This window comes from Mauremys reevesii, linkage group 3, assembly GCF_016161935.1.
Source record: "Mauremys reevesii isolate NIE-2019 linkage group 3, ASM1616193v1, whole genome shotgun sequence".
In the NCBI taxonomy this organism is placed as follows: domain Eukaryota; kingdom Metazoa; phylum Chordata; order Testudines; family Geoemydidae; genus Mauremys; species Mauremys reevesii.
Genome location: NC_052625.1, coordinates 1 through 23789, shown reverse-complemented (window position 1 = coordinate 23789; position 23789 = coordinate 1). Strand labels below are relative to the sequence as shown.

General features: G+C 56.4%; 2 long non-coding RNA genes across 3 annotated transcripts; both read right to left on the bottom strand.

Moving 5' to 3' along the window:
• Window positions 1–4115: 4115 nt before the first annotated feature.
• Window positions 4116–9004, bottom strand: LOC120400700. 2 transcript variants are annotated; one of them, XR_005596009.1, is made up of 3 exons: window positions 8969–9004; window positions 5562–5688; window positions 4116–4196 (listed from the first exon to the last, which is right to left on the bottom strand). It is a non-coding gene; the product is annotated as an uncharacterized LOC120400700 (long non-coding RNA). The 2 variants fall into 2 exon arrangements; XR_005596008.1 differs by lacking the exon at window positions 8969–9004 and adding an exon at window positions 8486–8524.
• A 13153-nt stretch (window positions 9005–22157) lies between these two features.
• Window positions 22158–23488, bottom strand: LOC120400703. The gene is made up of 3 exons (XR_005596012.1): window positions 23221–23488; window positions 22780–22921; window positions 22158–22213 (listed from the first exon to the last, which is right to left on the bottom strand). It is a non-coding gene; the product is annotated as an uncharacterized LOC120400703 (long non-coding RNA).
• Window positions 23489–23789: the final 301 nt, after the last annotated feature.

Below are 23789 nucleotides of genomic sequence, written 5' to 3'. Positions count from 1 at the left end.
GACCCATTGTAACTGCACCCAAAATGGTCACTTTGCTCAGGAGACTCCTGTCCCTTCCCCAGCCTTAATACCACTGTGCCCGGTACCCAACGAGGAAGCACATGGCCTGTGAAGAAAACTACAGCAAGTACAGATAAGGAATTGAAAGCACTGACCGCTTACTCACAGCCAGTTGTTCAGAAGGCAGAAAGCTGAGGACTGTTCATGTCTCCTTAGAAGGATGTCCAGGCTGCTCAGATCCACTTCTGCCAGTTTCTCCTTGGGCTGGAGCTCCTGGACAATTCCTCTGCAAGCGCAGCTGCAAAAGCCAAGCATGAGCCATAACTACACACAGCTCTATTGGTGCTTGAAATCTTGGCCTCATCCCTGCCTCCCTCTTCCATCCCATCTACATCAGCCCCACTCAACGAACAGAGACCGAGTTAACACCAACAGTCACCGCTCCACTTTAGCACCTACTGCCCAACATGGTTTTCGTCCCCTCCTACTCCTCCAGGGCTTCCAAGACCTAACCTGTGGGGATGCACACCTAGCACACCTCCCCATGTCCTAAGAAGGGAGACAGCATAAGGAAAGGTAAGGATAGAGAGAGGGTGTGTGTTGGCCAGCGTACTAGAGAACAGAGAAACACAGGAGGAAGGCAAGCAACTCTCCACCTGCAGCCATTCTCCTGGATCTAACCTTCTGCTGCAGAGGACACACTGCTCCTGGCCAGAGAACTGAGCAGCCCCTGAAAATGGGGACCTTGTCTCCCTCATAACTACTAGTCGGGAACCTTTTCTTACAAACCCAGCCCCAGCTAACGGAGCACAGGGAACTTAGAGGGGCGGGGAGCTGATGGGGGGCTGCCCGTCCACCCTGGTTCCAAGCCCCCACCAGCTAGCTGAAACGGGCTGCTCTTCCTGCAAGGACTGGATAAACCAGGCAGCTGCCAAGCAACATAATAAGGGAGTGTAATCTATCACGCCGGGGCTCGACCCTCCTGAGGGCAGGAGGGGAGCCACGCCGACTCACTCCACGTCTTCTGTGGAACCGGCTGAACAACAAAAAACAGGGTTAGGAAGCTCAGGCCCTCGGTTGCAGAGGCTCAGCAGCAACCAGCACAAGGAGCTCAGGCCCTCGGGTGCAGGGGCTCAGCAGCAACCAGCACAAGGAGCTCAGCAGCAAACAAACGGTAGCCATATAGGCCCAGGTCCCTAGACCAGAGCATTGGGTGAGGGGGGTGGCAGTGGGGACACAGGCCCACCCACTCCACTGTGTCCTAGCCCGGGGCCCTAGCAGCAGCTGTCACCGCTGCTGGTCAGTGGGGTCCTGACCGCAACACACTGACATCGGGACCTCTGCGTCTGCAGCCTGACAAGGGTCGGCTACCCCCGGGCTACTTCCACTTTCCCCCTCAGGGCTTACCTCATCCAGGGCACCGGGTCCAGGCCAGTCAATCAGCATAGGCTCCTCAAGGCCAGGGCTTAGTGGCAGGTCCGGCCGCTCCTCGGGGAAGTCCGGCCAGGCGTGCTCGGGCAGCTCCTCTGGGTAACAGCAGGGATGGGGAGGCTACGACAGCTCCTCTTCGTAGTGGGCATGGGGGAGTTCCGGCGGCTCCTCCCAGTACCGGGCCCAGGGAAGCTCCGGTGGTTCCTCTTCGTAGCGGGTGCGAGGAAGCTCCGGCCAATCAGGACAGCTGCCTCGGGCCCTGGAGAGTTCCCAGTCAGGAGCTCCCGACAGCACGTCTGCTCCCTGCGGCAGCCGGGCTCTGACTGAGCTCTGGCAGCCAGCTTTTCTACTTCCTGTCCCGCCCCTTGACCTCCAGGGGGTGGGGACAGGTGGTGGTGGCTCCGCCCACTTAGGTGTCTGCGAGGGCACTCCCTCTGCTGGGCAGGAGGGGAGCCACACCGACTCACTACAGGGAGCATTGCGCAATGTTAAACGATCATGTTCCCTAATTGATCAGCAATGTAACAACGTTACAACGTTAACCGGGGCGACTTTAAGTGAGGAGTTCAGTGCTTTGAATATAGTATCACTTACTCACAGCCAGTTATGTGCAAGGCAGAAAGCTGAGGACTGTTAATCTCTGCTTAGAACAATGTCCAAACTGCTCAGGTCCACGTCTGCCACCTTCTCCTTCGGCTGCTGCTCCTCCATGATTCCTCTAGAAGCGCAGCTGCAAAAGCCAAGCATGAGACATCACTACATACAGCTCTATTGGTGCGTAAAATCCACTCAGTGAATACAGACCGAGTAAACACTGAGTCACCGCTCCACTCTCGCACCCACTGTCCAGCACGAATTTCATCCTCTCCTACTTGTTCATAGCTCCCAAGACCTGGCCTGTGGGGATGCACACCTAGCATGCCTGCCCGTGTGCTATGAAGGGAGAAGGGATAAGGAGAGGCAAGGACAGAGACAGAGAGAGAGAAAGAGAGTGTTGGCCAACATACTAGAGAAGAGACAGACAGAGAGAGAGAGAAACATGGGAGGAAGGGAAGCAACTCGTCACCTGGAGTCATCCCCCTGGATCTCACCTTCTGATGCAGAGGACACACTGCTACTGGCCATAGAACTGAGCAGCCCCTGAAAATGGGGACCTTGTCTCCCTCATAAACACAGCTAGTCAAAAACACTTTCTTACAAACACAGCCCCAGCAAATGGAGCGTCCCTACCAGGAGCAAGGTGGGCCGGGAGCAGAGCAATCACCAAAACAGACACTTATCCCATTGAGAGTGGTGACTGTTCCACTCCCAGTAGGACAGCTTTTCCTTGGCATCAGTAGTTCTTGAGGTCCCATCGCTCTCACTCGCTTTCCATGACATGAAGGCAGTAGACACTGACACGTGACTTCTTTTCCCTTGGTACTAAACCCAGCACCAGGGGAAAAACAAGTAAGTTACCTTCTCAGTGGGCAATGTTGGGGAGGCTCTACTTTTTGCCTCTCCCACACAGTGAGGCTCTGCCCTGAACCCTCATCCCATCAGACCTTTAGGACTACAAGTAGAAAGCAACCCTTGGAATGACACCTTAAACAGTCACTCCGCACAGCACACTCTGGTCACACACACCACACCTGTGGGGATAAGCATGATTTGGCTTGTAACTTATTGCTTTCTGTAGCTTGTTGCTTCCAGCAAGCAGAGGCAAAGGGGGGGGCGAGAGTCAGGGGTGCACAGTGGGCCCACCACAGTCCCAGACTGCAGATGCCAGGAGAGATCCAGAGACTCTGGTCCCTTCAAGCCTTAATCACACAGAGCCCCATAGACAATGAGGAAGCAAACAGAGTGTGAAGAAAACTGCAGTGAGTACAGAAGAGGAATTACAAGCCCTGACCTCTTACTCACAGGCAGTTACGTGGGAGTCAGAAAGCTGAAGACTGTTCATGTCTGCTTAGAAGGATTTCCAGGTGGCTCAGGTCCACTTCCGCCAATTTCTCCTCCGGCTGCTGCTCCTGGATGATTCCTCTGCAAACGCAGGACGTAACCCAAGAAAAAGCCATCACTACACAAAATTCAACTGGTGCATGAAATCTTGCCCTCATCCCTACCTCCCTGTCCCACGCCATCCACATCAGCCCCACTAGAGCAGAGTCTCCGTCAACACCCACAGTCACCGCTGCACTCTAGTGCCCACCACCCTGTGTGATTTTGGTCCCCTCCTACTTGTTCACCGCTCCCAAAACCTAGCCTGTGGGGACGCACAGCTACCACACCTATCCATGTCCTACGAAAGGAGACAGGACAAGGAGAGGCAAGGACAGAGACAGACAGAGAGTGTGTTGGCCAACACATTAGAGGAGAGAGAGAGAGAGAGAAAAACGTGGGAGGAAGTCAAGAAACTCACCAGCTGGAGTCATCCCCCTGGATCCAACCTTCTGCTGCAGAGAACACACTGCTTGTGGACAGAGAAATGACCAGCCCCTGAAAATGGGGACCTTGTCTCCCTCGTAACTACAGCTATTCAGGAACCTTTTCCTACAAACTCAGCCCCAGCTAACGACAAGTCCTGGCCTGGAGGCAGGTGGACCGTTACAAGAGTCCTCACGAAACCAGACACTTATCTCACTGATGGTGACGGCTGCTCCACTCCCAGCTTCATGGCATCTGCATAGCCTGGAATCAACAACGCTCACTGTCTCACGGCTCTTGGGCACCTTCCATCTCACAGTTGGGGTGGGCTCTTACCCTTCACTTCTTTCTCCGTGGTACTAAGCACAACACAAGAGGGAAAAACAGAACTTATCATCAGAATCTGCAGTGTTGTGTAGGTTCTTCTTCTCCCATCTCCCATTACACCTTTATAGATACAATTAAAAAGCACGCAACGCACACTCAGCCTTTGGAGCTCCTGGCCAGAGAATGCTGTGAAAGCCAAGACTATAATGGGGTCCAAGTAAGAACTAGGTACAGTAACTCCTCACTTAACGTTCTCGTTATGTTCTTGAAAAATGCGACTTTAAGTGAAACGATGTTAAGCAAGTCCAATTTCCCCATAAGAATGAATGTAAATGGGGGGTTACGCTACAGGGAATTATTTTTTGCCATACAGGACAGTACTATAGTTGGGGGGTGCCCCCGCCTTACCCCACACGGGCACAGCCCACTGACACTGGCGACAATGAGGCAGGCAAGGAGGCTGAAGGTGCTGTAGGCTAGCAGAAGCACGTTGCACAGGAGCAGTGGCAGCTTCCCCTCTCTGCAAGCACCAGGGTCGGGGGCCTCAACCCTCGGCCGCCTCTTCCCCCAAGCCCCCACCCTTAACCTGCCTCTTCTTCCCCCCTCCTTCCCCTTTACTTCACACACCGGGTCCTCGCTCCTGTCCGCAGCCATCAGCTGGCTTGCAGCATTTGGAAGCAAGAGCGGGAGGGGGAGCCTGCACAACGAGTCTTCACTCCCCGTCCCAGGACGCCACAAGCCAGCTGATTGCCACAGGCAGGAGGCCATGGGGGAAGGCACTGATCCGCGGGGTCTGCTGGCGGGCAGGAAGTGCTGGGGTGGGGGGGCATAGGAGAGCTGATGGGGGGCTGCCGACTGTGGACAAAGCAGGCAGCCAAACGCCGTTATAGCGAAGCATTGCACAACTTTAAATACAGTATGTTCTGTAATTGACCAGGGACCTAAGATTGAAACAATGTTAAGCGAGAGGATGTTAAGTGGAGAGTTACTGTCAATTTATGGAGGATGAGTCCATCAACGGCTATGAGTCAGGATGAGCAGGGATCGTGTCCCTGGCCTCTGTTTGCCAGGAGCTGGAAATGGGTGACAGTGGATGGATCACTTGGTAATTCCCTGTTCTGTTCATTCCTTCTGGGGCACCTGACATTAGCCACTGTCGGTAGACAGCATACTAGGCTAGATAGACCTTTGATCTGACCCAGTCTGGCCATTCTTACGTTCATATGTTAAGCAGCCTGTTGCACCTGCATCCAAGACAGTCACTGAGCAGAGGAGACTGTTGTCCCTTCCCTTGGTCATAATCCCACAGAGCCCCATGGCCAACAAGGAGGCTCACGGCCTCTGAAGAAAACTTGAGTGGTACAGATGAGGGATAGAGGCCATAATTGTTCACTCACAGCCAGTCATGGAGAAGGCAGAAAGCTGAGGACTCTTCATCTCTGCTTACAAGGATATCAAGGCTGCTCAGGTTCACTTCTTCCAGTTTCTCCTCCGGCTCCAGCTCCTGGACAATTCCTCTGCAAACTAATAAAGACAAGCAGGAACTATCACTACACAGCGCTCTATTAACACCCTCATCCCTGCCTCCCTCTCCCATCCCATCTCCAGCCGCCCCAGTGGAGGAACAGAGACTGAGCCCACACTATCAGTCACCGCTCCACTCTACAATCCACTGCTCCCCACGGGTTTCGTCCCCTAGCTCGCCTGCCCGTGTGCTATGAAGGGTGCGTGTTGGGCAGAAAGGAGAGAGAAGGGCTGAGGGGCCCCATGGGTGGAGGGAGGAATGGGGGTGCAGGTTGGGGAATGTTGGACAAAGGAGAAAAGGGCACTAGGCGTCCCACAGGTCTAGGGACAGAGTGGGATGCAGGTTGCGGTGGGAGGGAGGAAAAAAGGGGACTGAGGGGCCCAATGGATGGGGGAATGAACTGGGGGGGCTGTTGGGGAGGAAGGGCGCTGAGCAGTCCCTACAGGAGGAGGCATGGATGGAGGCGCAGGTTGTGGGTGAGCTGGGAGGATGTTGGAGAGAGATGGGGTCTGAGGAGTCCCTTGAATGGAGGAATGAACTGGGGGATACAGGCGTGTAGGTTGGGAAAGTTGTTGCAGGCTCGGGGTGTTGGGGAGGGAGGGAGAGAGGGGCGGAAGGGGCTATGGGAGAAGGCATGTATGGGGTAAAGTAGGGATGGGGTGCAGGTTGGGATGGCCTAGGAAGTGTTGGAGGGAGAAGAAAGGACTGAGGGCCCAACGGATGGGGATAGATGGAGCGGGCTGGTTTCGGCTAGAGGAACGGGTGTTCAGATTGGAGAAGGCTGCAGGCATAGGGGGCGGGGTGGGTGGGTTGGGGACCGGGGAAGCAGGTTGGGGAAGGTTGAGGCGGATTGGGGGTTAAAGCGGGGTGAGGAAAGTCAGGCGGGCTGGGGGTGCGGGAGGGAAGAGGAAGGTTGTGGGGCTGAGGGGTTAGAGAATGTCACGGGAGCTGGGGAGGTTGGGGTGGGGAAGGTCGTGGCGCACTAGGGATGCAGGGGCTGGGGGCACCAAGGGGCTTGGGAAATTCAAAGTGTGCTGGGGCACCATGGGGGGAGGAAGCTTGCGGCACACTGCAGGTGTGGGGAAGGGTGGCCCATGAGGAGCTGGGAAGCTCACAGCAGTGCGGGGCATGGGGCGGGGCATGGGGGTTGGGGAAGGTTGCAGGGGCTGTGGCTGGGCGGGGCTGTGCGAGCCTGGGAGGGGAGGAAAGGCACGCTGGGAGGGTGGGGCGTGGCTGGGTGAGAGAAGCTGTGGGGATGGGGGCTGTGGTTAGGCAGGGGAGGAAAGGCGCTGCGGGTGGCGGGGGCTGTGGGAGCCCAGGGGAGGAAAGACACGCTGGGGGCTGGGGCTGGGTGAGGAAGCGGTGGAGATGGGGGCTGTGGCTGGGGAGGAAAGGTGCGCTTGGGGTGATGGGGTGCCGGGGCACCGTGGGGAGGGAAGCTTGGCACACTGCAGGTGTGTGGGGAAAGGGTGGCCCATGAGGAGCTGGGGAAGCTCACAGCAGTGCGGGGGCATGGGGGGTTGGGGAAGGTTGCAGGGGCTGTGGCTGGGCGGGGCTGTGCGAGCCTGGGAGGGGAGGAAAGGCACGCTGGGAGGGTGGGGCGTGGCTGGGTGAGAGAAGCTGTGGGGATGGGGCTGTGGTTAGGCGGGGAGGAAATGCGCTGCGGGTGGCGGGGGCTGTGGGAGCCCGGGGGAGAAAAGACACGCTGGGGGCTGGGGCTGGGTGAGGCGGTGGAGATGGGGCTGTGGCTGGGGAGGAAAGGTGCGCTGGGGAGGAAAGACGCGCTGGGGTGATGGGGGTGCCGGGGGCACCGTGGGGCCTGTCGGGGAGGGAAGCTTGGCACACTGAAGGTGTGTGGGAAGGGTGGCCCATGAGGAGCTGGGGAAGCTCACAGCAGTGCTGGGGCATGGGGAGGCATGGGGTTGGGGAAGGTCGCAGGGGCTGTGGGAGACGGGGGAGGAAAGGTGCGCTAGAAGGGTGGGGAGCTGTGGCTGGGTGAGGGAAGCTGGGGAGGCTGTGGCTAGGCGAGGGGAGGAGAGTCGTGCTGGGGTGGGAAGGGGCTGTGGAGCCCGTGGGGAAGGAAAGACAAGCCGGGGGCTGCGGCTGGGTGAGGGAAGCGGTGGAGATGGGGGCTGTGGCTGGAGGGTTATGGGGGTGCCGGGGAGAGGGGTGGGGAGGGCTGTGGCTACGCGAGGAGAGGCGCGCTGGGGGTGCCGGGGGAGGAAAGAGGCGCCGGGGCTGTGGCTGGGTGAGGGGCGCTGGGGGTGCTGGGGAGGGGCTGTGGGAGCCCGTGGGGAGGAAAGATGCGCCGGGGGCTGTGACTGGAGGTGCCGGGGAGGGGGCTGAGGCAGGGCACGGGAGGAGGAGAGGCGCTGGGGGTGCCGGGGGGGAGGGGGCTGAGGCTGGGCACGGGGGGAGGAGAGGCGCTGGGGGTGCCGGGGGGGAGGGGGCTGAGGCTGGGCACGGGGGGAGGAGAGGCGCTGGGGGTGCCGGGGGAGGAAGATGCGCCGGGGGCTGTGACTGGAGGTGCCGGGGGAGGGGGCTGAGGCTGGGCAGGGGGGGAGGAGACGCGCTGGGGGTGCCGGGGGGGAGGGGGCTGAGGCTGGGCAGGGGGGGAGGAGAGGCGCTGGGGGTGCCGGGGGGGAGGGAAGATGCGCCGGGGGGGGCTGTGGCTGGTGGTGCCGGGGGGGCTGTGGAAGCACGTGGGGGCAGCGGGGCAGGTCCCAAACACTCCGCGGGAGGGGCAGGGTCGCAGGGGGGACCCCACGTCCCGGCGCCGCAGCGTCCCCCGGTTACCACGGGCGGTCTCCAGACCGCTGACGTCACTTCCGTTCCAGGCCCCGCCCTGCGAGCGCAGCCCGTCGCGCCCAAAGCACCGCCCGCTGGGTCCGCGGGGGCTGATGGGAGTTGTAGGCCGGGGCGCACTGCCACTCCCACAAGCCCCTGCGTCCTCCCGCCCTGCGCCCCTTCCCGCACCGGGGCTGGGGGCTCTGGCTGGGACCCCCGCCCCGGTGAAGGATTGAACAGCTGGAGACTGGGGCCGTGCGCAGAACTCTGCAAAAAACCACCGATGGCGGAGAGAGAGATGGACCCGGATCGATCCTATCGGCTTTAAACACAGATCGACAGACTGGAGCCAAGGAGGCAACACTGGAAAGGAAACGTAGCGGGGAGGGTTTTGCTAGGGAACAGCTATTAATTACTCCCCCCTCCCCCTGGGATCCCATCCCCCTCCCCCCCCGCCTCGTCACCCCCAATTCCTCCCCAGCCCCGTCTCACCTTGGGCTCCGCAGGCTGAGAGCTGCAGTCTGATTCAAACAGCCAACCAGAGCCCAAGGTAAGAGGAGACTCGGAGGGCAGGAATCCGGGGGTGACGAGGCTTGGGGGGCTGCCAGGCAAACCGGGGGAAGGGAGCGCTCGGGAAAAGGAGGCTCTAGCTGCACAGAGCCAGGGGTCCTGTCTCCCAGCAGCACCCCCAGCTGCTCGCTGTATGGTAACCCTAACAACAGGTTCTAAACCCACTTCAAATTTAGCAACCTGTTCCAGCGAACCGTCTCTGGCTCCCCACTGTACGTAGGTATCTGTGCCCCCCACGACCCGCTAAGAAACCAAGGGATCCCTCCAGCCTGGACGTAGGTATCTGTGCCCCCACACAAACCCCGTAAGCCTCCCAAGGATCTCTACAGCCTGGATGACGCTATCTGTCCCCCACATAAACCCCCAAAGCCCCCTGGGACCCCTCTTCTCTGTACGTAGGTATCTGTGCCTGCACTACCCCTGTAAGACCCCCAGCTTCCCCTACAGCTTGGACGTAGGTATCTGTGCCCCCCATGAACCCCCTAAGAGCCCCTGCGACCCCTACAACCTAGACGTAGGAATATGTGCTCCTAACGGACCCCCTAGGACTCCCCCCAAGGGATCCCTACAGTTTGTATGTAGGTATATGTGCCCCCCACGAGCCCCTAAGCCCCACCCCAGGACCCCAGAGCCTTGACGTAGGTATCTGTGCCCCCCACAAATACCCTAAGGCTCCCAAGAGCCCTCCAGCCTGGACTCATGTATCTGTGCCCCCACAAACCCCCGAAGCCCCCTGGGACCCCTACAGCCTGGACATAGGAATATGTGCTCCCAACGAACCCCCAAAGGCCCAAAGGGAACCCTACAGCCTGGACATAGGTATTTCTGCCCCCTATCAGGGCCGGCTCCAGACCCCAGCGCGCCAAGCGCACGCGTGGGGTGGCATTTTCCCTGGAGGGCGGCAGGCGGGCCCAGCGGACCTTCCGCAGTCATGCCTGTGGATACTCCACCGGAGCCGCCGCACCAGCTGACCCTACGCAGTCATGTGGGAGGTCCTCTGGTCCCGCGGCTCCGGTGCACCTCCTGCAGGCATGACTGCTTGGGGCGACCAAATTCCTAGAGCCGCCCCTGCCCTCCACGAACTCCCAAAGTCCCCCAGGGTTGCCTAAACCCTAGAAGTTGCTATCTGTGCCCCCAAAAAAGATTATAAGCCCTCCAGGGGCCCCTACAGACTGGATGTAGGTATTGGTGCCCCCCACAAATCACCTAAGCCCCCAAGGGACCCCTGCAGCCTGGACGTAGGAATATGTGCTCCCCACCAACACCCTAAACCCCAGAGGAAACCCTACAGCTTGGATGTAGGTATCTGTGCCCCCCACGAATCCTCTAAGCCCCCCAGGGATGTCTAATGCCCGGAGATAGGAATCTGTGCCCCCTCCTGAAACCCTAAGCCCCCGCTCTGGGACCCCTACAGCCTGGACAGAGGTACCTGTGCACCCCCAAACTCCATAAGCCCACCCGGGACCCCTACAGCCAGGATGCAGGTATCTGAGACCCCCACAACCCCCCTAAGGCCCCCAGGATCCCTCCAGCCTGGAAATTGATATCCGTACCCCCCAAACCCCCTAAGCACCCTGGGAGTCCTCCAGCCTGGACTGTAGGTATCTGTGCCCCCCACAAACCCCCTAAGCCCCCCAGGGACCCCTCCAGCCTGGGATGTAGGTATCTGTGCCACCCCAAACCCCACAAGCTCCCCTAGGACCCTCCAGCCTGGATGTAGTTGTAACCCTTCTGCCAGGCTGAACTGAGAGCAGCAAGGGCCGGGTTCAATACATAGGGGTCCCTTCCTTACAACGTAATGCAAACCAGCTCAAGCTCCCACTCAGTGACCTGGAAAATCTTACACACACACCCCTCTGGGCGCCTCAAAGAGGCAATAGCTCCCCTCCCACAAGCACAGAGTCTCGGTGTAGCAGAAAATGTTTAATAACATGAGATAAACAACAAAGCATTAAATTGGGAAAACACCTCAACTAGGCCGAGTCCTTTTCCCTGGGCTCTTGAGTCCAGCAACCCCCAAATCACCCCAAGACTCCAAAGTCCAATGCCTCAAATATCCCGAGTCCAGCAACCCAAAAATCAACCACAGTCCCACAGCCCCAGAGTCTCTCTGCAGGTGTTTCCCCGCTGCCAGCCTGGGTAGAAAGGGGAACCTTACGTGGTCCAGGGCTGACTGGCCTACCTCTCCCTGGGATTCTGCTTCCGCCTTCCCCACGAACTGCTCACCTCTGCTCCACCGGCTGCTCTGCTCCACCAGCCGTCCCTCGATCCATTCCAGCCGTCCCACAAACTGCTCCGCTCTGCCAGCTGCTCTGCTCCACCAGCCGCCCTGTGATCTGCTCCAACTGTCCCACAAACTGCTCCGCTCTGCCAGCTGCCCTGCTCCACCAGCCGTCCTGTGATCCGCTCCACCCATCCCACAAACTGCTCCACTCTGCCAGCTACTCTGCTCCACCAGCCATCCTGTGATCTGCTCCAACTGTCCCACAAACTGCTCCACTCTGCCAGCTGCCCTGCTCCACCAGCCATCCTGTGATCTGCTCCAACTGTCCCACAAACTGCTCCACTCTGCCAGCTGTTCTGCTCTGCAATATAGTTTCAGGCTCCCCCACTACTTAAAACAGCTCTTTAGGAACTTCAGCTCTTTAGTGATTTCACTTCAGGAACCTAAAACTTAGATTCTTAAGAGAATCCAAAATCAGCTCTGGTATTCAACACCGGAGAGAAAAAACAGGTGCAATTGGTATTTCTGGCTCACCCAAGGAGCCCACTCCCTTGTCTAGCGAGTGCCACTCAATTGATGGTGAGATTCCCTGTCACAAAGCAGTTTCACAGTTCCTCATCCACACAGTCAGGGTGACAACACTCCCCTTCTGCTGCCCTAACAACAAAGAAACTGGGGATCCCACAGCTGCCAAAGGAACCATCCCAGGATGCCGTGGGCTGTGCCTATGCAAACACGATCAGCCCCTGAAATTATTTTCCACACTCGCCATAATTCACCACCAGATGTCAGGGTAGAGCTCATCCTGACTCTGCTTACATAGGTATCTGTGCCTCCCACAAACCCCTAATCCCGGGACCCATCTAGCCTGGACGAAGGTATTTCTGCCACCCACAACCCCTAAGCCTCCCACGGAACACCCCCCCAGGGACATAGGTATCTGTGCCCCCCACACCCCCCGTATACCCCCACGGAACACTGCATCCTGGATGTAGGTATCTGTGTCCCCACTAAACCCCTACTCCCCCCCGGAATGTCGCCAGCCTGGATATAAGTATATGGGCCCAGCCCCAAACCCACTAATCCCTCGGGACCCATCCAGCCTTGGCGAGGTATCTCTGCACCCCTAATCCCTAAGATCACCTGAGACCCTAAAGCCTGGAGGCTGGTATCTGTACACCTCAGAAACCCCTAAACCCCAAGGGATGCCTCCAGCCTAGACGTAGTTATCTGTGCCGCCCACGAACCCCTAAGCCCTCCCAGGACCCCTACACCCTAGAGAGAGGTATCTGTGCCCCCACGAACCCCTAAATCCCTCCTGACACCCCTGAAACCTGGAGAGAGGGCTGGGGGTCCACGAACCCCCTAATACCCCCCGGGCCCCCTACAGGCTGGGGAGAGGGCTGGGGCCCCACCGAACCCCTAAGCCTCCCTGGAAAACCTACAGCCTGGAGAGAGGCCAGGGGCCCCACCAAACCCCTAACCACCTAACCCCCCTGGGACACCTACAGCCTGGAGACAGAGCTTGAGGGACCCCCCAAACCCCTAAAGCCCCCCAGGGACCCCTACAGCCTGGAGAGAGGACTGGGGGCCCCCAGAATGCCCTAAGCCCCCCCGAGCCCTACAGCCTGGAGAGGGCGCTGCCCCCCCCCGATGCCCGAAGCCCCACCTGGACCCCCTACAGCCTGGAGAGAGCTGGGGACCACCCGGGACCCCTACAGCCTGGAGAGGGGCTGGGAGCCCCCGAACCCCTCAGCCCCTGGGACCCCTACAGCCAGGAGAGAGGACTGGGGAGTCCCCCAGAACCCCCTCAGCACCCCCAGGACACCTACAGCCTAGAGAGCGGGCTGGAGGCCCCCCCCGAACCCCATAATACCCCTAGGACCCTACAGCTTGTTGAGAGGGCTGGGGGCCCCCAAACTGCCTAACCCCTGGGACCCCAAGAGACTGGAGAGAGGGCTGGGGGGGGCTCCTAGAAACCCCTAAGATCCCTGGGACCCCTACAGCCTGGAGAGAGGCCTGGGGCCCCTCCGGAACCCCCTAAAGCCCCCCGGGACACTTGCAGCAGGGGAGAGAGTGCTGGGGGGGCCCCTCCAAACCCCCTAAGCCCCATCGGGATGCCTACATTCTGGAAACAGGGATGGGAGGGCCCCTGAAACCACCTAAGCCCCAGTGACGGCTGCAGTGACACCGTGTGGCCACGAACGGTAATGCACAGACCATTTCGATCAGACAAACAGTGACACCGTATGGCCACGCCGGATAATGCACAGAGCATTTCCTGCATTGAGCTACAGTGACACTGTGTGGCCACGCAGGGTAATGCACAGACCATTTCTCTCAGAGGAACAGTGACACCATGTGGCCACCCAGAGTAATGCACAGAACAGTTCCTGCATGGAGCCACAGTGACATCATGTGGCCACGCAGAGTAATGCACAGAGCATTTCTCTCAGAGGAACAGTGACACCATGTGGCCACCCAGAGTAATGCACAGTACAGTTCCTGCATGGAGCCACAGTGACACCGTGTAGCCACACAGGGTAATGCACAGAGCATTTCTCTCAGAGGAACAGACACACCATGTGGCCAAGAAGGGTAATGCATAGAACAGTTCCTGCGTGCAGGAACAGTGACACCATGTGGCCACGCAGGGTAATGCACAGAACAGTTCCTGCATGGAGCAACAGTGACACAGTGTGGACACGACGAGTAATGCACAGAGCAGTTCCTGCATGTAGCGACAGTGACACCATGTGGCCACACAGGGTAATGCACAGAGCAGATCCTGCATGGAGCAACAGTGACATCGTGTGGCCACGACGGGTAATGCACAGAACAGTTCCTGCATGCAGCTACAGTGATCCCATGTGGCCATGCAGGGTACTGCACAGAGCATTTATCTCAGAGGAACAGTGACACCGTGTGGCCAAGAAGGGTAAAGCATAGAACAGTTCCTGCGTGCAGCAACAGTGACACCATGTGGCCACGCAGGGTAATGCACAGAGCATTTCTCTCAGAAGAACAGTGACACCATGCGGCCACGCACAGTAATACACAGAACAGTTCCTGCGTGCACCTACAGTGACACCATGTGGCCACGCAGGGTAATGCACAGAACAGATCCTGCATGGAGCAACAGTGACACCATGTGGCCACACACGGTAATGCACAGAGTATTTCTCTCAGAGGAACAGTGACATCGTGTGGCCATGCATGATAATGCACAGAACAGTTCATGCGTGCAGCTACAGTGACACCATGTGGGCACGCAGGGTAATGCACAGAGCATTTCTCTCAGAGGAACAGTGACACGATGTGGCCACGCAGGGTAATGCACAGAGCATTTCTCTCAGAGGAACAGTGACACCATGTGGCCATGCATGGTAAAGCACAGAACAGTTCATGTGTGCAGCTACAGTGACACCATGGGGCCACGCAGGGTAACGCACAGAACAGATCCTGCATGGAGCAACAGACACACCATGTGGCCACGCAGGGTAATGCACAGAAGAGATCATGCGTGCAGCTACAGTGACACCATGTGGCCACGGAGGGTAATGCACAGAACATTTCTCTCAGAGGAACAGTGACACCGTCTGGCCACGAAGGGTAATGCACAGAAGAGTTCCTCCGTGCAGCTACAGTGACACCATGTGGCCACACAGAGTCATGCACAGAGCAGTTCCTGCATGGAGCAACAGTGACACCGTGTGGCGACGCAGGGTAATGCACAGAGTATTTCTCTCAGAGGAACAGTGACACCATGTGGCCACGCAGGGTAATGCACAGAAGAGTTCATGCGTGCAGCTACAGTGACACCATGTGGTCACGCAGGGTAATGCACAGAGCATTTATCTCAGAGGAACAGTGACACCGTGTGGCCACGCAGGGTAATGCACAGAACAGATCCTGCATGGAGCAACAGTGACACCATGTGGCTACGCAGGGTAATGCACAGAGTATTTCTCTCAGCGTAACAGTGACATCGTGTGGCCAAGAAGGGTAATGCATAGAACAGTTCCTGCGTGCAGCAACAGTGACACCATGTGGCCACGCAGGGTAATGCACAGAGCATTTATCTCAGAGGAACAGTGACACCATGTGGCGATGCAGGGTAATGCACAGAACAGTTCCTCCGTTCAGCTACAGTGACACCATATGACCACGCAGGTTAATGCACAAAACAGATCCTGCATGGAGCAACAGTGACACCATGTGGCCACGCAGGGTAATGCACAGAGTATTTATCTCAGAGGAACAGTGACACCATGTGGCCACACAGGGTAATGCACAGAACAGTTCATGCGTGCAGCTACAGTGACACCATGGAGCCACGCTGGGTAATGAACAGTGTATTTCTCTCAACGGAACAGCAACACCGTGTGGCCACGCAGGGTAATGCACAGAACAGATCCTCCGTGCAGCTACAGTGACACCGTGTGGCCACACAGGGTAATGCACAGAGCAGTTCCTGCGTGCAGCTACAGTGACTCCGTGTGACCACGCAGGGTCATGCACAGACCAGATCCTGCATGGAGCAACAGTGACACCATGTGGTCACGCAGGGTAATGCACAGAGCATTTCTCTCAGAGGAACAGTGACACCATGTGGCCACGCAGGGTAATGCACAGCGTATTTCTCTCAGAGAAACAGTGACATCATGTGGCAATGCAGGGTAATGCACAGAGCATTTATCTCAGAGGAACAGTGACACCGTGTGGCCAAGAAGGGTAAATCATAGAACAGTTCCTGCGTGCAGCAACAGTGACACCATGTGGCCACGCATGGTAATGCACAGAACAGATCCTGCATGGAGCAACAGTGACACCATGTGGCTACGCAGGGTAATGCACAGAGTATTTCTCTCAGTGTAACAGTGACATCGTGTGGCCAAGAAGGGTAATGCATAGAACAGTTCCTTCGTGCAGCAACAGTGACACCATGTGGCCACGCAGGGTAATGCACAGAGCATTTATCTCAGAGGAACAGTGACACCATGTGGCGATGCAGGGTAATGCACAGAACAGTTCCTCCGTTCAGCTACAGTGACACCGTGTGACCACGCAGGTTAATGCACAAAACAGATCCTGCATGGAGCAACAGTGACACCATGTGGCAACGCAGGGTAATGCACAGAGAATTTCTCTCAGAGGAACAGTGACACCATGTGGCCACACAGGGTAATGCACAGAACAGTTCATGCGTGCAGCTACAGTGACACCATGGAGCCACGCTGGGTAATGAACAGTGTATTTCTCTCAACGGAACAGCGACACCGTGTGGCCACGCAGGGTAATGCACAGAACAGATCCTCCGTGCAGCTACAGTGACACCGTGTGGCCACACAGGGTAATGCACAGAGCAGTTCCTGCGTGCGGCTACAGTGACTCCGTGTGACCACGCAGGGTCATGCACAGACCAGATCCTGCATGGAGCAACAGTGACACCATGTGGCCACGCAGGGTAATGCACAGAGTATTTCTCTCAGAGGAACGCTGACACCATGTGGCCACGCAGGGTAATGCACAGAAGAGTTCATGCGTGCAGCTACAGTGACACCATGTGGTCACGCAGGGTAATGCACAGAGCATTTCTCTCAGAGGAACAGTGACACCATGTGGCCACGCAGGGTAATGCACAGCGTATTTCTCTCAGAGAAACAGTGACATCATGTGGCAATGCAGGGTAATGCACAGAGCATTTATCTCAGAGGAACAGTGACACCGTGTGGCCAAGAAGGGTAAATCATAGAACAGTTCCTGTGTGCAGCAACAGTGACACCATGTGGCCACGCATGGTAATGCACAGAGTATTTCTCTCAGAGGAACAGTGACATCGTGTGGCCATGCATGGTAATGCACAGAACAGTTCATGCGTGCAGCTACAGTGACACCATGTGGCCACGCAGGGTAATGCACAGAGCATTTCTCTCAGAGGAACAGTGACACCATGTGGCCACGCAGGGTAATGCACAGAAGAGTTCATGCGTGCAGCTACAGTGACACCATTTGGCCACGCAGGCTAATGCACAGAGCAGTTCCTGCATGTAGCTACAGTGACACCATGTTGCCACGCAGGGTAATGCACAGAGTATTTCTCTCAGAGGAACAGTGACACCATGTGGCCACGCAGGATAATGCACAGAAGAGTTCATGCGTGCAGGTACAGTGACACCATTTGGCCACGCAGGCTAATGCACAGAGCAGTTTCTGCGTGCAGCTACAGTGACACCATGTGGCCACGCAGGGTAATGCACGGAGCATTTCTCTCAGAGGAACAGTGACACCATGTGGCCATGCAGGGTAATGCACAGAGCATTTCTCTCAGAGGAACAGTGACACCATGTGGCCATACATGGTAATGCACAGAACAGTTCATGTGTGCAGCTACAGTGACACCATGGGGCCACGCAGGGTAATGCACAGAGCAGTTCCTGCATGGAGCAACAGTGACACCATGTGGCCACGACGGGTAATGCACAGACCAGTTCCTTCGTGCAGCTACAGTGACACCGCAGACCACAAAAGGTAATGCACAGAACAGATCCTGCAGGCATCTACTGTGACTCGATGTGGCCACGTAGGGTAATGGCCACAGCATTTCTCTCAGAGGAACAGTGACACCATGTGGCCACACAGGGTAATGCACAGAACAGTTCATGCTTGCAGCTAAAGTGACAGCATGGGGCCACGACGGGTAATGGACAGAGCAGTTCCTACGTGCAGCTACAGTGACACCGTGTGGCCACACAGGGTAATGCACAGAACAGTTCCTGCATGGCGCAACAGTGACACCATGTGGCCACGACGGGTAATGCACAGAGCAGTTCCTACGTGCAGCTACAGTGACACCATGTGGCCACGCAGGGTAATGCACAGAACAGTTCCTGCATGTAGCTACAGTGACACCATGTGGCCACGCAGGGTAATGCACAGAACAGTTCCTGCATGGAGCAACAGTGACATCATGTGGCCACGACGGGTAATGCACAGAATAGTTCCTGCGTGCAGCTACAGTGACACCATGTGACCACGCAGGGTAATGCACAGAGCATTTCTCTCAGAGGAACAGTGACACCATGTGGCCAAGCAGGGTAATGCACAGAGCATTTCCTATACAGAGCAACAGTGACACCATCTGGCCATGCAGGGTAATGCACATAACAGTTCCTGCATATAGATACAGTGACACCATGTGGCCACGTATGGTAATGCACAGAGCAGTTCCTGCATGGAGCCACAGTGACACCGTGTGCCCACACAAGGGAATGGTGTCACTGTTCCTCTGAGAGACATGCTCTGTGCAATACCTTGCATGGCTACAGGGCGTCACTGTTGCTCCGTGAGAAATGGTCTGTGCATTACCCCACATGGCCACACGATCTCATTAGTTATTTCCCTCATGGAGCCACAGAGACACTAGGTCAGGGGTCAGCAACCTCCGGCAGCCGTGGTGCCAAAGACGCCACGGAGCTGATTTTCAATGGCATGCGGCTGCCTGCCGGGACTCCAGGGTCCCATTCAAAATCCTGCCAGCACAGCAAGGCGCAAGGTCCGCGCTCCCGGGCTGGAGCACCGGGCCGAGCGCAGCAAGCCGCCGGCCCCTCCCCCAGATCCCTGCCGCCACGCGCGGAGTTCTGGGTCTGGGGCTGCGTGCTCCTGTGGGGCAGCGTTTGGCTCTGCAGGGAGGCAAAGACGCTCCCCACTCATCCAGAGCCCTGCCCCCGTGCGCGCAGCACTCTGAGGGGCGGGGCTGTGCGCTCCCACAGGGCAGCATAGGCTGGCTCTGCTTGGAGGCTCATTGTAAGGGAATCTGGGGCTGGGGCTTTGGTAAGGGGTGGGGCAGTCAGGGAACAGGGAGCAGGGTTGGTTGGATAGGGGTGGGATGCTGGGGGTGGCTAGGTGCAGGGGTCTCTGGAGGAAGCAGACAGGGAACATGGGGTGGATGGGGCATGGGAATTCCAGGGTCTGTCAGGGGTCGGGGCTGGATGGGGGTCAGGGGACAGTTAGGGTGGGGGTCTCTGGAGGATGTGGTCAGGGGACAAGGAGCTGGGGGTTGGATGAGTCAGGAGTTTTGAGGGGGCTGTCAGGAGGCAGGGGTGTGGAGGGGGCTTGCAGGCAGGGAGCAGGGGAGGGTTGTACGGGTTGGGAGTGCTGGGGTCCTGTCAGGGTGGGAGTGGTTGGATGGGGCATGGGAGTCCAGGGTCTGTCTCGGGTGTGGATAAGGGTTGGAGCAGTCAGGGGACAGGTAGGGGCTAGGCTCCTAGGGGCAGTCAGGGGACAAGAACAGGGAGGCTTAGATAGGGATAGGGTTCTGGGGGCAGAGGTCCCAGGAGGGGTAGTCAGGGGACAAGGAGCAGAGGGGGTTGAGGTTCTGAGGGGGCAGTCACCCAGCCCTCTGCCCTGAGCCCTGTACCTCCTCATACACACCCAGCCCTCTGTTGACTCCTTCACACACACCCTGACCCCAGCCCTGACTTTGGCACCCCACACATACCCAGCCCCCACCCTGACACCTGAACCCCTCACATGGCCCCAGTCCTCTGCCCTGAATCTTGCACCCCTGCACATCCCCCCCCCCACCCAGAGCACCAAACGGGCGCTCCTGCACCCCCACTCACATTCCCACCTGCACCCCTCACACCAAATGGGAGCTGCCCAGGTAAGTGCTCCCACACCCAGACCTCCTGCCCCAACCCTGAGCCCCCTCCCTCATTCTAGCTCCTGGGCCAGACCCTTCAGCCCCAGCCCTGTGCTCGGTCCACTCCCACCCTCAGCTCAGTGCAGAGAGAGGAAGAGAAAGGGCCAGAACTAGGGAGAAGGTAGCTACCCGCTGTATGTGGGCAGGGCCCCGCACAGCCTGCTGGTGGCCTAGTGGAACAGAACCCCAGACCAGCAGCAGGTGGAGCAGGCCAGCGGTGTAAGATCAACATTTTAATTTAATTTTAAATGAAGCTACTTAAACATTTTGAAAACCTTGTTTATTTTACAATACAACACTAGTTATATAATATATAGACATAGAAACTAAAGAGACCTTCTGAAAAACATTAAAATTTATTACTGGCACACGAAACCTTAGAGTGAATAAATGAAGACTCAGCACACCACTTGTGAAAGGTTGCCGTCCCCGATATAGACAATAACGCTATTTCACTCCTGTGTCTTCCTAAATGTTAATATTGCTTTTTTGATCTTTGAATCACAGCTATAGCAATAGACAAGACCTGAGCTAACATTTACCCTTCTATCTCTAACAATGCAGGCTGCATTTCAAACCTCTATTCCTTTACAGATCTTCGTAACCAGTCTTTAAAGTTCGGCCATGGGTCAAGGTCAGTTTGTGAGTTAATTAACTCTTGCTGGCCCTGTCACCTTACAATGAGATATTACAATACACGCAGATCACCACAAAGTCTCTGTGGCTTTGAGCTCCTTAGGACCTAGCCTTTAAAACGCTCTTTGCCGCTGACCAATCCCTGTGAGAAGGGTGCAGGTCTCCCCTTTCTAGCTCCTCTTGGGCCGCTGGCACTTGCTGGGCAATGAGACCACGCTCTCCTGAGGGAACGGAGGTCTCTCCTTTACAGCGCTTTTCTCTCTGCCCCATTCGAACACCCCTGGCTTAAGGACCACCCTGTAAGGAAGGTTTGGGTCTCCTTTGCCAAGCAAATTAAACCACAGGTCACTTTGACACGCCCGGCAAAATGACTGCCCTGTAACCAGGGTGTAAGGTCTTATCCCTCGCACGCTTAAACTAGGGGAGCCTTTTTGTGCCTGTGGCTGAGCGACACCCCACACCCTTGAGAAGGCTTGAGCTTCTGTTTCTCTTAGTGACAGGAAATTCCCCCACAATTATTTCTACTGGACTTTTTTGAGATTTGAAGTGAAATCTTACTTGTGACCTATCCAGGTCAGATGCAACATGGTGTGGCGAAGGGGCAGCTGTGGGGATGGTGGAAGCTGGGAAAATTCGCCCCTTTTCTCAAAAAGCCAAGAAATGGCCCAACCATGCAAATGTCACACCGTCTGAAATGAACAGGTGAGGTGGGGGCTCCTTTCACACCCTCACTTCCACCTCATCCTTCCTCAAGTCCTTTTGCCCTGCCCAATTTACACCTGGCTCAACCAACCACAACTTTGACCCTTTGTTTTCTTGTGCACAAGAAAGACACCGTTGCACTGATGAGTGTTCAACTGTAGACATTCAGACAGCTCCCTCAGCTGGGTCCAAATTCCAGGCCTTGTGTCTCTTTGGAGATAGACAGAGGCGATTCCTAGGCTACGTCCAAGGGATTGATGTGGCGGTCCTTTCTGAAATGTTTTGATGTTCAGGTGTTGTAAGCACATGCGGTGGTATTCAGAGCCAGCACGTGGGTGCACCTAACCCTACTAACAGGACTGCGTCACAAGGAAGAGGGGTCTTTTCTGGTAAAGGTTAGGGAGAACAAAGTTATTTTCTTGGTGAGATAGGAAGGTAAGTCCGGAAGGGTGTCGCTGAGAGATGAAGGATTGATCGGAAAGGAGACACTCAGCAGGATCCCTCCCTTACCTGTTCATTTCCAGATCTTTTCACATTGGGGACTTCCCCCCGCCGCCCGCACACACCGAGTTTAAAGGAGAAATATTTTACTAAAGAAAGGGTGACCGCCCTGTAATCAGGGTTCAGGCCCCTTTTCTCCTCTCTGCATTGGCCCTCTTAATGGCACCCAAGATAGTCACTCTGCAGAGCAGATACTGGCCCCTCCCCAGCCATAGAGCCCCGTACCCAAGGAGGAAGCACACGGCCTATGAAGAAAACTACAGCAAGTACAGATGAGGAACAGCCAGTTATGCAGAAACCCAAGGACTATTCATGTCTCCTTAGAAGGATGTCCAGGCTTCTCAGATCCACTTCTGCATATTCTCCTCCGGCGAGGGCTCCTGGACGATTCCTCTGCAAACTAATAAAGCCAAGCAAGGACCATCATTACACAGAGCTCTATGAATGTCCTCATCCCTGCCTCCCTCTCCCATTCCATCTATATCCGCCGGACTCAATGAGCAGAGACTGAGTCAACATCCACAGACACTGCCTCACTCTAGCGCCCACTATCCTGCATGATTTTCATCCCCTCCTACTTGTTCATAGCTCCCGAGACCAAGCCTGTGGGGATGCACACCTAGCACTCCTGCCCCTGTTCTATGAAGGGAGACGGCACAAGGAGAGGCAAGGACAGAGAGAGAGAGAAAGAGAGTGTTGGCCAACACACTAGAGAGGAGAGAGAGAGAAATACAGGAGAAAGGCAAGTAACTCACCATCTGGAGTCATCCTCCTGAGCTAACCTTCTCCTGGAGGACACACTGCTTGTGAACAGAGCAATGACAAGCCCCTGAAAATGGGGACCTTGTCTCCCTTGTATCCCAGCTAGTCAGGAACTCTTCTGACAAACCAGCCCCAGCTAACAGGGTGTCTGTACCTGGAGTCAGATGGGCTGTTCACAGTGCGCTCAGCAAAACAGACACTTACCTCACTGACAGTGGTATCTGCTTGGCTCCCAAATGAACAGCTCTTGCCTGGCATGAACAATGCTCACAGGCTTGCTGCTCTCACTCACTTTCCATTGCATGAGGGCAGTAGACTCTGACATGTGACTTATTTTTCCTTGGTACTAAACCCAGCAGAGGAGAGAAAAACAAACAAATTAGCATCTCCATCGGCAATGTCACGTAGTCTCTTCATCTCACATATCCCACGGCCCGCCATCAAACCATCTCCTATTACTACTTTACATCTGCAACTAGAAGGGATCCACTGTAACTGCACCCAAAATAGTCACTTTGCTCAGGAGACTCTTGTCCCTTCCCCAGCCTTAATACCACAGTGTCCTGTACACAGCGAGGAAGCACAAGGCCTGTGAAGTAAACTACAGCGAGTACAGATAAGGAATTGAAAGCACCGACCACTTACTCACAGCCAGTTATGTGGAAGGCAGAAAGCTAAGGACTGTTAATCTGTGCTTAGAAGGATGTCCAGGCTGCCCAGGTCCGCATCTGCTAGTTTCTCCTCCTGCTGCTGCTCCCGAAGATTTCTCTGCAAGTGCAGGAAATAAGCCAAGCAAGAGCCATCGCTACACAAAATACAATTGATGCGTGAAATCTTGCCCTCATCCCTGCCTCCCTCTCCCATCCCATCCACATCAGCCCCACTAGAGCAGAGACTCAGTCAACACCCACAGTCACCGCTCCACTCTAGCGCCCACTGCCCTGCATCATTTTGGTCCCCTACTTGTTCATAGCTCACAAGACCTAGCCTGTGGGGATGCACACCTAACACACCTGCCCGTGTCCTACGAAGGGAGACAGCACAAGGAGAGGCAAGGACAGAGAAAAAGAGAGAGAGACAGACAGTGTGTGTTGGCCAACACATTAGAGGAGAGAGAGAGAAAAATGTGGGATGGAGTCAAGAAACTCAACAGCTGGAGTCATCCTCCTCGATCCAACCTTCTGCTGCGGACACACTGTTTGTGGACAGAGAAA